The sequence below is a fragment of the Myodes glareolus genome, chromosome 3, assembly GCF_982192425.1.
Source record: "Myodes glareolus chromosome 3, mMyoGla1.1, whole genome shotgun sequence".
NCBI classification, from domain to species: domain Eukaryota; kingdom Metazoa; phylum Chordata; class Mammalia; order Rodentia; family Cricetidae; genus Myodes; species Myodes glareolus.
The window spans coordinates 7,559,922-7,573,021 of NC_142028.1; the positions used below are offsets into that span (position 1 = coordinate 7,559,922).

Here is a 13,100-nt window from a genome sequence, read left to right on the forward strand (position 1 = left end):
GCTTGGATTTCAACAAAACGGAAGCTGCAGGTGTCTCTGAGTAGGGGAAGGTGCCATTTGGCTGCTTTGGAAAAGAACCCCTCTGGTTTTGTACTGAGTGTCTTCAGTGAAACCAGCAGCAGGGCCTGTGGAAATCCACTTAGTAATTCAGCCCTGACTGCACTCCCTCTAGGTGCAGCGATGGTAGGAAGCACTTGGGCAGAATCAAGAAGGCTTCTTGCCAGAGTAGGGAAGGATCATGAGACAGAGGCAGCTGAGGGCCAGGCAAGAGTTTTGTCCTGATAGGGGGAAGGGATGTTTTTTAAAGATTTACTAATTTTATGTACACATTGTTTTGCCTGCATGTCTGTAGTGACCACAAGAGGGTGTCAGATGGGGTCTGGGACTGCAGTTACAGATGGCTGTGCTGGGGATGGAGCCTGGGTCCCCTGGAAGAGCAGCTGGTGCTCTCGACCACTGGCCATCCCTTCAGCCTCAGCTGTGAGTGTGAAAGAGGCACTAGTAGGAGTGTGGTGGAGGCTCACGGGAGTTCCCTGCACCCTTGCCTAGCTGGGAGTCAGCCTTTGTCCAAGGCTTCCAAACTGTCTATGCTCCCTGTCCACCGGTCACTTAGTGGCCACATATTTTATCAAAGGGACCATTAAGTATTGCAATGCTATTGTGGAATACTATTCTGGGGGGACATAAACACACACACACATCTATGCACCCCAGATAGGAAACTAATGGCAACCAAAAGTAAGGATACCTCCCAAATTCCCCTTGGTGAATCATGAGTGAACCATGAACCTGGTTACAGGAGCGTGGGTGAGGGGTTACCTGCAGGAACAGAAATGACTCAAAGACAGCTGTGTCACCGAAGCCACCCAGCGTTAGTGGCAGCCCAGAAAAGCTGGAAACCTGGAGTTTACCATACAATCTACAGGCGGCTCAACAGATCGAGGATGTCTGTCTCAGGCAGCTCGGTTTATCTGAGCCTTTTCCAGACAGTTTGGTTGATCTCAGATTGTCTCATAAGAGTCCTCACTGCTTATATCTGCTTGAGGTGGGGAAAACCCCATGCATTTAGTCAGTCTCAGGTACTTCCTGAAGCCCTCGAGTTGACTCAGCTTTCTTATACCTTCAAGGAACACCATCCCAAGGATGGTACTGCCCACATTGATCATCAATCAATAACATGCCCAACAGGCTTGCTTACAGGCCAATTTGATGTAGTGATTGCTGGACCTTGAGTGACAGAGAGGGGATCACTGATAACTAGGCCTTGAGTTATGGGTGAGGGAGGCTTTGGCGCTTCCTAGTGGAAGGAAAGTAGAAGTCATAGGAATGATACACAGGAGTCCAACCATTCCTTCCAAAGCCCAGAAGGACCTTGGGAGATGCTAGTGGCCAGAGGTACAAGGTGGGCTGAAGTGGAACCCGATCCATGCAGCACCTGTAGAGTCATCATGGTAACGGGGTGGCTTTCTGAGGTATTTGATTACACTGTGTAAAGATATGTCACTGTGATTGGTTTTATAAAAAGCAGAACAGCCAATAGTTAAGCAGAAGGTGTAGGTGGGTCTTCTGGAAAAGAACGGAAGAGACACCAGAGGACAAGGAGAGGAACCAGGAGGTATGAGGTCAAAGGGAGGTAAAACCATGAGACAAAATGTAGATTAGTATAAATGGGTTAAATTAAGTTATAAAGGTGAGTGGGACAAGCCTAAGCTACAGGTCAACCTTTCGGGCAGAGAAAGACGCGTTACAGAGTGGGGCTTTTGAAGGTGAGCTATTTTGGAACCAGCCACACACCTCTGAGCCACCCTCACCCTTGCTCCTATTCATAAGCCTGATACATTCATTGGACTTGTGTGGAACTGATCTTTGGTGTTAATGCATCTTCTGAGGGCACAAAGACATTTATCAGAGAAAAAAGTTAACCTTCAGCTTCCGCTAATCGGTATCCAGGCAGACAAAGTAAGAACTGACCCACTGTGCCTAGCTGGCTACTACAAAGGTCTAAGGCTTACTGAAGTACTATTTGCTGGTGCCCAGATATCATAGCCTTCCTTCTCTCCATCCTTCCTTCTGTCCTTCCTCTTTCCCTTTCCTTTTGCCTCCTACCCTCCTTTTTTTTAACCTTCCCTTTCTCCCTTCCTTCCTTCCTTCTCTCCTTCCTCTGTTCCTTCTATTTACTTCACCTTTCTTCCTGATTGCCTCCTCATTTTTTCCCCTTTCTTCCCTTCCCCTTCCTTCCCCTTCCCATTTTCTTCCTTCTTTCTTCCTCTTCCTCTCTCCCTTTCCCCTTTTCCTTTCCTACATTTCTTATTGGAAAATTCCCAGCTTTGCCATGTACACATTCTGTGGGCAGCCACAGAGATAAGAACGCCACATTTTTGCCGTGAACTTGATTTTGGCCATGATGAAGGCCTGTCATGTAGCCCTGAAGGCAAGCAAAAACCCACCATTTCCCCTTTTCTCTATCTCAGGCTGTAGGAGTATAGAAAGGTTAGAAAACCTTATTGATTTTTAAAAAAAATTATTTCGAACATATATCAAAATAATTTTCTTATGGATCTATGTAAAATATAACTGCCTGCCTCATCATATAGTGTGACGAACAGAGCAAAGAAATGGAACGTATCCAAGTGTCCATCAACTGATTAGCATCTGTAGAACGTGTATGTGTGTGTGTACGTGCGTGTGTGCGTGCGTGTGCGTGAATGCTGTTCAGCCATGAAAAAGATTTTGTAATCTGGATGGAAGAGGAGATCATGATTAAGTGAAAAAAAAATCTAAGCAAAGAATAACATAGGTTTGTTTAACATGATATGAGTTGTGGATTTTCATTTAACGTGATATGAGTTGTGGAATCCAAAGAGGCTGCTTTCACAGACACTGAGAGCGGACTGGTGGTCACCAGAAGCTGGGGAGAATAGAAGGGAAGGCCAGGGAGAGGGTGCTGGGCAGGCACTAACTTCAGTCACAGACGGACGAGGCAGACATCTTGGTGTGCTGTGCACAGTGGGTGACTACAGATGGGAAGAATGTAGCTGTGCATGTCAGAAGCTAAGGGAAAGGCGTGAAATGGCTTTTTCACGGGGAAATGATGGCTACAGAGAGAAGCCTGCTTAGCCCAATTTAAATATTACACAGGGTGGTTGTTCTAAATATCTGCTTGCTACCTTGTGGAGCACCTAGGAAGAGCCTGAATGGAGGCTGCCCAGATGAGCTTGGCCTGTGGGCACGCACGCCTGTAGGGGTGGCCTTGATTGTTAATTGATGCAGGGAAATCCAGGCTATTGTGTGCAGCTCCATTTCCGGGATCAGGAGGGGGTCCTGAACTATGTAGGACAGGAGAAAGCTAAATGATGCTCTACAGGCGGGGTGGGTGCATTCGTTTCTCGGTTTCTCGCTGTTCTTAACTTTTTTTTTGTTTTGATTCTTTTTTTTTTCCTGGAGTGATGGATTTTTTTCCCCCCTGGAGTGATGGATTGTAACCTGGAATTGTCAACAAATAAACCCTTCATCCTTATATTGCTTACAAATGTTCGGGGCATTTGTCACACAATAGAGAGGGGATTGGGGCAGGAGGTTCTTACATTTCAAACTATCACCTGGTTCTGCATTGATGCAAATAATTGTTATGTTTTTATGAATTAAAGCACAGTAGACTGTAAAGCAAGGTAGGACTCAGAAGCATTTGCCTGTTGCTGCTTCTCTTCCAGCAAAGCCAGGACAGCTAGACGAACGCATGGGTGAGTTTGCCTAGAATGTCACGTGCTTTTTTCTTGTCATGACATCACATGACATTACAGTATTGGGTCCAGAGGGTCAAACCCTCCAGCGCCACAGAGCATGTGTCCTGTGCTTGTAAACATTCTTGTTCCTTTAACTGGTCGTGTGACTCCAGCATAAAAGGACGATCTAATTTACCAGAGTCCTCCTCATTCAGAGGACATGGGTGGTGCAGGCATCACAGGCCACATAAGGGGTAAACGTGACGATGTGAAATCTTTAAAGAAAATGCTCTGTAAACTGTGACTTCCTCATTGCCCCATCTCCAAACAAAACAGAATCCGAGCCAGTGCAGACGAGTGTGGGAACTTTGTCTAGATAGCACAGCTGTTCTTTAGTTTCTGTAGGGCTGGGAACAACCTACACCCTCGCGCCTGGCAGCGTTCACGTCTGTCCCCTGGAACTCAGAGGAGGCCTGCATTTACAAGCACAGACTACAGCGCTCAGGGGAGGATGGCAATTTGGAATCTAACTCACAGGCAGAGGATGGCTTTCCATCCCATGGTAAGACCTAAACATGGGAGCTGAAAAGACTTGTACAATAAGATGACTGTAGTTCTCAAAGTGTACTCACCAGAAGAACGAAACCGTGTGAGGTGATGCTCTGCTCATTAGCCGGCCTAGTCATGTCACCGTGTGCACTCACTTCCAAACATGATGTGTCCACGGTAAACACACACTTTGTCCATTGAACAGAGAAGTTAAAAAACAGCAACCAATTTCCTTCCTTCCCTTCCCTCCCTTCTTTCATTTCTTCCATTCTAATTCATATTTCAAACCATATTTCAATGGTTTTTTAAAACCATTCAAATTATCTATTCTTTCACAATTACATACACACACAGGCACACACACAGACACACATATACAGGCATACACATAGACACATACAGGCATACACACAGACACACACATACAGGCACATATATACAAGCACACACACAGGCACACATATACAAGCATACACACAGGCACACATACACAGGCATACCCACATGCAAGCACACACACACACACACACACACACACACACACACACAGTACTTTGATCATACCCTTCCCCCTTCATCCTCTCTTCCCCTTGCTCCTCCTCCTATACTTCTTCCCACCAACTCTCCCTCTGTTTTCTATATTTTGTTGACAGTGGCCCACCATTTAATTAGGCTGCCTACATGAGCATGACCGGGGTTCTTTACTTGAGCAAGAGCAACTTACTGGGGGCTGTACCACTGAGGAATGAGACTGTCTCCCCCACAGCGAGTGAGCTGCCTAAAGCTCCTCAGGCAGGGGTGGGGCCTCACAAGCTCCTCCCCACTTACATGATGGAATGTTGACAGCCTAGCCATGGCTTTGCCTCCTTTCTGAGTTTCACTGTGGAAACCGTGGTCATGGGCACACTGAATGAACTGAGCAGAAACTCATCTTCCCCATGGCACAGGACCAGTATAGGAATCGTTGGAGCCCACAAGAATATACAGTAAATGTGCAGCTGACAGATTCGTAAAGGCAGACCCACAAGTGGACAACTTACAGGGTACCCTATCTTGAAGAGCTAAGGGAACACTTGTCTTTTGGAAAAGTCGCTGTCATATCTGTGGAAACCTTGTGATGCTGTGATTCTTCCCTTCAAAATGGGATTCATTCCCAAAATACCTCAGCAGTGTGATTTCTGCAAGGGCAGTGGAGTGACCTTGCTCCACCCCACCCCCATCATGAGGCCTTGGAGCGATAACATACATTCTTTGTTCTAATGGTCAAATTTACATAGAGCCAATCCCACAAAATTACCTGCTCACAGACTACATATAAATTCCTATAGAAGACAGGCACCGAGCAGGAAGGCAGCAGGCCCCACCTTTGCTGACAAAAAAATCTGGGCATCCCCAAAGCTGGTTATCACCAAAGAGATTCGATGAGGAGAGAGGGTGAATCCAGGATTCAGGCTGTTTAGTAACTTTATTTAATGGTCTGGAATGTCAGGTACTTCCCCTTGGATGCTAGCTCTTCCCTGGGTCAGGTCAACTGTTCCAGAGTACAGCTTTGACAGGTTTTTTCTGCCCCTTTTTGTGATTTTGATATGGATATTATCATTGTCCTTGCCTGTGGAATTTTTCAAATATGTCTGTAAGAACTAGAAACCCCATGGAGATCAGCCCTTACTTTACTTCTTCTTCTCCTTCTTCCCCTTCTCTCCTTCTTTCTTCTTTTATTCTTCTTCATTCCCCTTCACTTCATTTTCCCCCCTCACACAAAAAATAAACACGCAGAGGTAACGTACCTGAGTTAATTTTTTACCCTCAGATCCTCACTTGCCATAGACATCTAATTCTGAGCCCTGAGGGGGTACTGAGGCTGGTACTAAAGTCCCCCCATAAGGAAAGTATATTAAAATAGGTAGATTTGTCCAATTTGGATACAACACACATATTACACACTCTTTTCTTTTTTTGGACAGGTGAGGTTTGAGCTTCCTATGTAGCTGAGTGTTAAGTTTTTCTAGCCCGACAAACCTCTCCACTGACACAATAATCCAAATCAGACCAAATCAAACCGAATTAGAAAAGGCTCAGGCTTAATGGGTGCCAGTTCTCTGCCTCTACTTGTCAAGTACTAGGATTACAGGTATGTGCACCATACCTGGTTTATACAGTGTGGAGACTGAACTAGCCAAGCATGCTACCAACTGAGCTACATTGCCAACCCCACACCCACAGCACACATCTCTAATCCTTAGGGCAGTTATTAAACAGAGACCCCTGAATGTCTTCAGAGCAGGGCAAAGCCATTCTTTTGTATGGACTTTAAAAATCAAGTCTATGTGGTCAGAAGATGCTTTGCCAAGAAATTATCATAATGTTAATGACAGCTCATAGAGCCACAGATATCCAGGTGGCCAACCAAATCAGTCTGCCATTGCTTTTGCCAGGGTAGTTGGCTGACTCCTCTGGCTGCATATATCCTGAGGAGTCTCAAAGTAAGTGAGGGAATCGGTTGAGCTGGGCAAACTTTCCCCAACCCCACCTGCTGTTGTGTAATGTTGGAGACCCTGGCAATAGCCTTCCATTTCTTCTTGGTTATGGAAGTGCGAAGTGCTGATTATTAAAGTAAAATTATTCTTACGTTTTTCATTCTGGACCAGTGAAATGTAAGACACGGGGCTTAGAAACATACAGACAATTTATACCACAAGAAAGTAAGTTCTTGGCATCTTGCTATGCTCAGTGCTTGACAAGTGTGCTTTGAAGTCTACCACAATTCTACTGAGACTCCAGTACCTTTAAAACTGGAAGTCTACCACATTTCCATTGAGACCCCAGTACCTTTAAACGTCAACCAGAAGTCTACTACGTTTCTATTGAGACCCCAGTGCCTTTAAACATCAACCAGAAGTCTACCATGATTCTACTGAGACTCCAGTACCTTCAAATGTCAACCGGATTCTTTGTGTGCACTTGCACTGTTTATGCTACAGTTCACGTCTGATCTTCTAGTGGGCGCTTCACCTAAAGCCCAAAGCTGAGTCTTAGGCAACACCCTGAACATGGCCATTTCATTTGAAAGGGGAGAGGGCAGCTGAATAGGATCTTTTTTGTTTGGTTGGTTTTTTTGTTTTTTGCTTTTTGAGACAAGGTTTCTCTGTAGCTTTGGAACCTGTCCTGAAACTAACTCTTATAGACCAGGCTGGCCTCAAACTCACAGAGATCCCCCTGCCTCTACCTCCTGAGTGCACCACCATTGCCTGGAAAGGGTGTTCTAACCGTTGTTCCCCTACAGAGAGTCCAAGACCAACAGGTGCCTGTGTACCCAGTGACTCACCACAAGTGCTCAGGAATCGGGTGAGAGAGTAAGTGCCCAGTTTAGTGAAACAAAACGAAATTCATGGAAGAAGGAGGAAGAGGATTATTATCTCTCAACACACTCCAGGTAGAAGGACAGGAAGGACACCTCCCATTTTACACCAACTCCTGTCTTACAATCAGACCATAGCAGGGGCTGGAGGGACACAATTAGGAATACTTAGTGCTTCTGCTGAGGACCCGACTTCAGTTCTCAGCACACACATGGTAGCATGCATCAAGGGATCCGACACCCCGTAGGCACCCATATACATGTGGTGCATTGCTGTGGGACAATGGTCTGTATTCTGTCAATTATATTTTAAATAAACACTGATTGGCCAGTAGCCAGGCAGGAAGTATAGGCAGGACAACCAGACAGGAAGCAGAGGCAGGTCAATGAGAACAGTTGATTCTGGGAAGAAGGAAGTCCTAGTCTGCAGTTGTAACCCAGCCTTAGAAGAAGCAAGATGTGACTGCCTTCCCCAATAAGGTACCGAGCCATGTGGCTAACATAGATAAGAATAATGGGCTAATATAAGTTATAAGAGTTAATAAGAAGCCTGAACTAATGGGCCAATCAGTTTATAACTAATATAGACCTCTGTGTGATTTCTTTGGGACTTAATGACTGCGGGAACGGGGTAGGACAGAAAACTCTGACAACAGTGCATGTAATCTCAAGCAGCCTCAGACACATGCAAATGAACTTTTTTTTTAAAAAATCTTAAAAACCAAGACCCCAATGGTGGACCTGTTATAGTGTAATAAATCTTGGGTAGAGTCCTAGGACCCCAGTCTTGGCTAAAACTCAGAGATCAAGACTGTAATTGAATTACATAGGGCAGCTGCCAACCTACACTACCTTTTCTTTTCCCTCAGGCGGCAGAGAGAGAAGCAGGGCTTCCTTTGCTGAGGATCAGGGTACAGAAGCTAGTACAAGACAGTTTGTGGACCTAGTGATAGGCTTGCTGAGGTGACACCAAACACTTACTAGAAACTGGACGCCTCACATACAAATAGAAACTCACAGAGAGAGCCTTTAGATCACTCTGGCATCCAACAAGGCCAGTGCCCTGGAAGACGGACTCAGTTTCTGAACTTATCAATTCCAACCCTGGAATGGGTCTGGGTCACTGCCTTCCTCCATCCAAGACCATGTGGGCCTGTGTGAGACTCAGGTGTGACCCATTTTAGCACAGTGTTGGCAAGCAAAGGACTGTTTCCTGTGTCCAGTTAATCTCTCTGCCATGGGCGGCACAGCCCTGTCAAGACAGGGCTCATAGGTGAAACCTCAGCATTTCCCCTGACCCCAGGAAGCCATCTGAGCTCCAGTGGGACAGATTAATGCCTTGAACCACTCTATCACCAGCTATGTGGGCCTGGAATGCATTCCTAAGACAGTGTAGGTTCTTGGAGCTGGGAGACTTTGGTATAACCTACTTTGCAACCACCTGTGTGGGCAAAGGGCTGCCTGTGCCAACACAACTGTCATCTCAGGTGGTGTACAAGGAGCATAACTAGGGTTCGGGAAGAAAAGTAAGTCTCAGATTGCCTATGTAATTCGTTGTTGGACCAACAAAAGCTGATAGCAGAAAGGCTGTAGTGCTCCCCATTCTCGAGTCTGCCTGCAGATGTGGTTCTAGAACTGACCCATGGCCACAGTCTGTCAACTTCTGTCTTAACGAGTACCACCTGTCTCAGGGTAGAACCAGTCACAGGTCCACTGATGCTGTAGGAATTCCTACCGCCAGTAGCCTTTAAGTTACCCGCTCACTTGGGTGTGGGCTCTTATTTTATATATGCATGTAAAGCATGTATATACATATACATGTATACATATATATACAAGTAAAGCATGTATTCAGCCTCTTTTCTGGCTGTAGGATTTGGTTGTTGTTCCCCATTTCAGCAGAGGATTGTGATCTGTGAGTCTACCCCTAAATAAATAACCCTCTAATATGCTCAATTCTGAGCTAGTGTGGGATTTCTTTTAAGCATCCTTCTTCACACTGACAACTACAGGTAGACAGTAGACATGTGGGGCATGGTCTCAGCCCTGTGTTATATTGGTTCAAATGGGTTGTCGGCTTAGGGGGTGACAGAATGTGATATCACAGATGTGCACAGGCATCATAGGATATCTGTACACTGCGGAAAGGTGCTTTGCTCTGATTGGTATAACAAAAAGCTGCATGGACAATAGATAGGCAGGAAGAGGTTAGGTGTGACTTCCAGAGACAGAAAAAACTCTGGGAAGAAGAAAGGGAAAGTCACCAGCTAGTGTTAATGCAGATAAATATGTTACCTTTAAAAGTTTATGTATTTTTAGAAAAAAGGGACCAAATACAATGAAAATAGATGGCCCAGATGACCAGAATGTCTCTGTTGCAGTTTCCTCAAAATTCTGCACCCAGAATAACTTCAAACTGCTAGCTGAGATGGTCCAGCCTCATAGACTATCCAGTCAAGAGTTCAGATAAGTTCCACACTTTTCCAAAATACAGAGACTAAACAAAAAAATAATACAACAAATTCACCTAGGATTTGACCATTTCTTAGAATTCCCTAAAGATTCCATCACCCCAGACAACAGGAAGCAGCGTAGAGAACATGATGCCCATAATCTCAAGAGGCAGGGTGAGTGTTTTTTTGGTCATTTGGAGGGTTAGAGATATTTATCATTGTTTAGGGGATTGGCTACGAGTTGTTACTGATCATGGTCAGAAAAAAAGCTAAACAAAGGAGACTAGATTCAGGGCTCTCTTTCTGAAGACAAAAGAGGGAGATAGAGTATAGAAATGATAGGATTAAAGGGTGGATTGTTTAGTCTTCTTTTGAACAACCCCTAGTCTCAAATACTTTACATTGGTATGGATTTTTTTATATTGACACAAATGTAAGGTTATTTTTTGTCATACTGAATGTATATTTATACTCTCCTCTTGTTTAAGGTAGTGTACCTATGCAGTTAATTTAAAAGTGTAATGTGAAGTTTTAGTCCTTCAAAGCTATTTAGGATAATAAAGAAAGGTTAGTAGTTAGTCAGCTATAAAAATCAAACTTAAAGTCATGTTAGATATGTTTTTAAGGTCAAAGAAAGAAATGTTTTAAATAGGTGGATGGTTGTCAGACATTTCAGAGGTGTGCAGAATATGGTATTTAAAATATTTTAACAACATAAGGCTTTTCATGACAATGAGACACACCTGCTCCTGACAGCACCTATTTACTTCAAAAAAAGACAATAGGTATTGAAGAACCTCCAATATGGAGTTTGCTTTCAATATGGCAAATCTATCCGTTTGGGTAATAAATTGCCCTTGTTTCAGGTGCTGGCAATATGCTGTCAAAATTGGATAGGCAGGACACAAAAGAAAGTGACTGCCAAACTTTGCTAAGATAAGGTAATACAACCCTTCAAATTCTTGCTTCACAGAAAAATCTGTTAGATATTCTAGGCCTGTAAGCCAAAGATGGATGCCCCAATCTTTCAGAGAAGCTTTGGGGTGAGTGTGCAGACAGCCAGCTGTTTCTGTCATTTCTATACTTTTGGAAGTTGTTTTTTCTGTACTCCCAGTTTACTCAGACAGTACTATATCCTTCTCAGGTCTCTGATGGAGTTGAAGAAGAGGTAGTTAGAGTTAGAGTTTTCCTGTGTCACTGGCCCAGTGAGACCACCATGTCTGTCCTGTGCTCCCCACCCCACGTTTATGATCCTCCTGGAGGTTGCCCCACCGAGAGTGTGGAACTTTATCCAGTTGGCTTTTTATAACACCCCAAAGATGACATTCCATTCAGCAGGCGGAGTATTCCTTGCTTGGGGCACTGCCAATGGTGTGCTAGGATGGTGGCCACAAGAAGGGAGTGCTGTCTGCAGAGAGCTCAAGATTGGTGTGTAGCCCAGTGGCAGTGAGGACTGCCCTTCCAGATAGCAAGTTACTCTGGTCACCAGTGCCAGAGCAGATAATCAACACAACACTGTCTTCACCATCCAGCAATGCCCTGACCCTAGTGCAATGGAGACTGTGCCAAGTGCTCTCAGAGAGAAGAAGAAAAGGACAGTGCAGGAAGAAGAGCAGCTACTGCTCCATAGCCAGGAAGACAAGAGAAGATGCCATGACAGCCATGGGAGCAGGCATTCAGCCTTTGAGTGGCCAGTGACGTCCCTGCTGCCTTTGTGCCTAAGCCTGGCTCCTTAAAGAGAAGTCTGGCTTCCCAGAGCTCAGATGGCCAGGAGTTCAAATAGTCTCTGAACTCCTCTGTGAGCTCCCCGACTAGTACATGCACAGGAGGATCCCCAACTCCAGCTGCAATGTCAGCACCAGCTCCGACAGCTCCACCCATGCTATCTTTCAGTTGTGGAAAAGGAATGGTCCCTCCTCATCCCTCCTTTCCAGCTCAGTTACCTCCCATTCCCAGGTACCAGAGAGGATAGTCAAGAAAACAAGAAAGGGGGAACCGTGTTACCCTTCCAGTTCTTCAACTCCCTTGGTAACAGATAAGCAGTCCTCAAGAGAAAAGATTACAGATATAGCCGCTGGGAAGCAGCAGAACTTTGGATTTCCCCACCCACGTCTGGTAGCTCTGAGCAATGCAAATGCAAAATTCAGTTGCTGCCCCCGCAGTGAGGGGACCAAGTCACCCTGCCTCCACCCCCCCCCCCCCCCCCCGAGCTTGGCTGTTCCATCACTGCTGAAGACCTGGATGTGGAGAGGAAAACCTCATTGCAGTGGTTTAACAAGGTCTTGGAGGACAAGATGAACGATACCTGCACCCCGGCCCCTGAAACCCCACCTGCCACCAAACATCCTTTCGCAGTTGCCTTGTCTGTTGTAGGACCTGCTGCCTTACCAGGCTCCCTCCCAACTCCTAACTCACTGTTGGAGAGCTTGAAGAAGATGTAGGACTCTCCAGCCCCATCATCCTCAGAACCTGCTGCAGCAGCAACGACTGCAGAACCTTTGCCTCTGAAGACCCAGTCTCCCGACCCCCTTGTCTCACCACAGACAGAGTCCTTGGCCAGCATCCCTTCAGACTCCAAACCTATAGCCACCTTTCTGGGGATGATCCTGCTTCATCTGCAACACCACTCACTGACGCCAAATTCCCTGGAATCCCTCAGGGTGAGCAGTCTGTCAGCACCCCAGCCTACACGGCTCCTTCCCCCAACACAAAGCCCAGCTGCTCAGCATGGTGAGCCCACATGATAACTCTTCCTCCCTTGTCAACCCTGGCCCAGGTTGTGCTTCTCCCATGTTCAAGTCCATTTTTATGGCCATACCTAAAAGCGAGAATAGTATTCCCTTGCCCTCTAGCTCCTAGGCCACCATTACAACTTTGTCCACCAAATACACACTGTATCCTTTGGCAATCTTCAATATGTTCATGTGAAAATAGATACCTACTCCTTCTTTGTTTATGACCTTACCCTTTCTGGTGAGAAAGCTGTTAATGCTATCAAGGTCCTTTGGTTGGCCATGT

General features: G+C 45.6%; 1 pseudogene; it reads left to right on the forward strand.

The window, feature by feature from the left end:
• LOC125399358 (nuclear envelope pore membrane protein POM 121 pseudogene) overlaps positions 1 to 12,523 on the forward strand; it is a 36,501-nt pseudogene extending 23,978 nt beyond the window's left edge.
• Positions 12,524 to 13,100: the final 577 nt, after the last annotated feature.